Source organism: Otolemur garnettii, unplaced genomic scaffold, assembly GCF_000181295.1.
Source record: "Otolemur garnettii isolate 467f Iridium unplaced genomic scaffold, OtoGar3 scaffold00103, whole genome shotgun sequence".
Taxonomy (NCBI): Eukaryota; Metazoa; Chordata; class Mammalia; order Primates; family Galagidae; genus Otolemur; species Otolemur garnettii.
In genome coordinates, this window is record NW_003852498.1 from 6,358,362 (window position 1) to 6,362,069 (window position 3,708).

The following is a 3,708-nucleotide window of genomic DNA, read 5'->3' on the forward strand; positions in this document are numbered from 1 at the left end:
TCAGGAGCATTTTCATTTGGGGAAAATTTCTAAATTGTGACATCTTACAGCGGTTGATTTGGGGACTGCTCTGTATGTTTCTTTCGGTTGCCATCATGTTAGTAACCACAGACAAACGATTTAAACCATGAAATTGATATTTGCCCTGGACACTCAGAGAAGCTTCTCGTTTTTGTTGATTATACGGTAGAGTCCATAAGCCAGTGTTATGGCCTATACATAATCTCCCTGTCCAGAAGTAGAAATTAACATAAAACATTTCTGTTAACCAATTCAATGAAGATTAGGCCAAATTCCCTCGGATTAATCATTCTAGTCAGACTGAGTTTGCCTCATTTATTTGGAAATCGTCCAGCAGGTGTACGAATTAGCAACTCCAAGAGAATGTAGAGCATTTTTTTTTTTTTGAGACAGAGTCTCACTGTCGCTGTAGAGGGCCGTAGAGTCATAGCTCACAGCAATCTCAAACTCTTGGGCTCAACCGATTCTCTTGCCTCTGCCTCCCAAGTAGCTGGAACTAAAGGCGCCCTCCAAAACGCCAGGCAATTTTTAGAGAGGGGTCTTGCTCTTGCTCAGACTGGTCTCAAACCTGTGAGCTCAGGGCAATCCACCCGCCTCGGCCTTCCAGAATGCAGGGATTACAGGCCACCGCGCCCGGCCCAGCTTTGAGCATTTCTAAGACCTCCAACTCCTTCTAAAAACATAACTAATGAGGTCTTCGAAGAAACCAGAGACAGCCGCCTGGTGTCCTTGCAAAAGCTTCGAAAAAGCCAGTATTTAGATAAGCGAAAAATTACTCTTTCACTGTTTATTTTGGTTCCGGTTTCTTATCCTTAAAGAGAAACAAATCGATTAACAGGACAAATGACAACGATGGTTAGGCACGGAAGGAAAGGTATCTTTGGCCTCAGTAGCTTGGAGCGCGCTCCCGGCTCACACCCGGAGTTACCACCTTGCGGACTGACGACTACCCTCACCAGGCAACGCTGTGAGGTTTGGAAACCCACCTTTTTGACCTAGGCCCGGGCAACACCCTCTGACTCAACGCTGGGTCCCAAGCCCACTCCCATCGCGGTCAGGAAGCAGTTTCCGAAACAGGCGGCGCGCGGGGGTGGGGGATCCCTTTCCAGCCCCACCCCTGAAAGTTGCTGGGAGTGGCAGCCCAAGTACTTTCTCAGATTGATCTGTCACCGCTCCGGGAGGTCCGCTCCAGGCCCTTAGCCTTTCCTGCGGGCCTGCCAAGCCCCTCCTTCTCGGCACCTTTAATGGCTTGGAGAGGGGAGGGTAGGCTGGGATTGTCTTCTTAAGAAGTCGCACCGGTTTTTCTGACTTCGCTCTGCGTCAGGAGAGCCACAGCAGCCGGAGCGGGCGCTGCCGCCACGGGGCCGGCGGGTGAGTCACTGTTTGGAAATGGAGGGGGCGGGCGAGGGTGAGCGAGAATGAATGATGTCAGGAGCGCGCAGGGCGCGGGCCGCGCGCGGCGGGCGGGGAGAGCCGAGCGGGGCCGCGGTAAACACCGAGCGCCACGCCGCGCCGCGCCGCGGGCCGACTGGGGCGCAGAGACCCCGCCCTCGGCCGCCCGGAACCCGGCCCGTGCTGCGGCGCCGCCGAGTGCGGCCTCGGGGGTGGCGGCCGCGGGAGGAGCCCGGAGAACTGCTTCCTCTCGTGGGGCCGAGGCGCGGGAGGGCGAGACCCCGAGCAAACTTTCTGGCGGCTTCGGCCCGGGGGTGGCGGCGCCCAGAGCTGGCCCGGGCGGCTGCGGCGGCGGGCCGCGTCCCCGGGCAGGTCCCCTTCCCGGCAGCAAGTGCCTTCAGCTGGGAGCGTCTGGAGCCCCGGCCCCGAGCGGTGAGGAGCGCGCAGAGGGACTGGGAGGAGGATGGGCAGAGAAGCGGCGCGTCCTGCGGAGCGCGGGCGGGGGAAGGTGGACTGCCACGGGGACCTGGCTCTGATCGGCTCCCACCCGCCCTGCCCCAGGGCATCCTTCCTCGATTCTGTCTGCTGGAGGAGCGATGAGTGGCTTAGTCTCCTTGCTCTGAGCATTCAGCTCATTCATTTGCTACCCATTTCAGGTAACTCGGTCGTGGGTTGAAAGGGACACAGATTAAGCCATAGACTATCCAGAGCCACTCCAGAGGTCAGGACTGAAGTTGAGATAGAAGAAGGATTGCTTTTCTTTTCTTTCTTTTTCTTTTTTTTTTTCCCTTTTTTTGCGAGGCATTTACTGATGATGTGTGAGAACAGTAATAGCCCATGTTCAGGCTGCCTACACGCAAACCCTTCAACGTTTGCCATTCCAGACCTGCTCCCCTTAAGGAAGGGGGTCTTGGTTTCTCCAACTGGAACCCTGTCAGCGATAATAATCCATGGCTAGGTCCTGAAACGAACTCGAATGTTAGATCCTGTAATGTTTTATTTTTATTTATTAATCTTGCCATCCCTCTATATCTAGTCTTGCCAGCTCTAAAATGACCTTAAAATCATTTTGACATAAGTGTTACTGTTACATTTTGAATCTATACTTTTCAAATCCTTGGTTTCACTCCCAGTCTTATCTGAACGGTGAGACCTCAGGCGCATTAAACACTCTGAACCAGTAAAATGGGATTATAACTACTTTGAATCATAATGAGGATTAAATAAGGATTACTAATTAGGAATAAGGTGCAAAAAACCTATCATAATTTCTGGTACACAGCAGACCCCAACAGATTATAACTGTTTGTATATAAATATTAGAATGTTCCAGTTGGCTTGGGCAGTAACCAATTAATTTCCAAAGATTTCCTTTTTATAAACCTGATAGGCTAAGGTTTAGACTGTGAAATCCCTTGGCAAGTTCCTTGGACTGGGAAGTGATGTTTTCAGCAAGTTAAACATTTCAGGGTGGATACCTGAGAAGGTTTTTGGTTCCCCTCTCCTGTGTAATGAGAGCTGCAATTCCCTATTTAAACAATGTGGAGTGGCTGGCTGAAAGTGACAAACTTGGAATTTGCAGGAAGAAGGGGGTTGTGGCAAGATCTCTAACTTTTACCCCCCCACCCCTTTTTTTAAGAAGCAGTGCAGAATTTCCTTTTTATATAGCCTTTTCCTTGGTGGGCTGATATTCGTCACAGCAGTCTTCTGGTTGAAGTGTTTGGTGTTGGGTTTTGTTTTTTTTTAAACGAGTTAATATTTAATTTGGTTTCTTTAGTTTCATTTTTAAGTAAAGCTGATTGACCTGTGAAACTGGAGGGAAGCACTTGGCCACATAGGTTGCCGCTCCCTGTTCTGTTTCTCTCTTCTCAGTATCTCAAAAGCCCTGGGAAATATTTGGAAGAAACTTAGCATTTGCTCAAGTTATTATTGAAAAACACTTGTTCTTACCATGACTATAACAATAACAACTTTTAGGGTGAAAGGTCATGGAAGATGTTTTTCTGCAGTGTAGTGTGGAGAGATGGTGGGCGTGGAAACACAAGAGACCTGAGGCTGTCTGAGCTGCAGCTTTTTAGCTGGGTTACGTAGAGCACATGACATTAACTCTCCGGGATTTTTGTGGGACTTTAAATAAAATGAAGGGGGAAATACTGATAGAAATTGTACATCTATTAAAAACAGTGGGATACAAATTCAAACTTTTCTTTTTTTTTTTCTTTTTGAGACAGAGTCTCAAGCTGTCCCCATGGGTAGAGTGCTGTGATGTCATAGCTCACAGCAACCTCCAACTCA

The 3,708-nt window shown here is 49.6% G+C and overlaps 1 protein-coding gene across 1 annotated transcript in view; it reads left to right on the plus strand.

Moving 5' to 3' along the window:
* The first annotated feature begins 1,607 nt into the window (after positions 1-1,607).
* SGMS2 (sphingomyelin synthase 2) overlaps positions 1,608-3,708 on the plus strand; it is an 87,280-nt gene continuing 85,179 nt past the window's right edge. The window contains exon 1 of the mRNA XM_023517035.1: positions 1,608-1,845. The gene's annotated coding sequence lies outside the window, so the exon portion shown is untranslated. The remainder of the gene's footprint in view (positions 1,846-3,708) is intronic.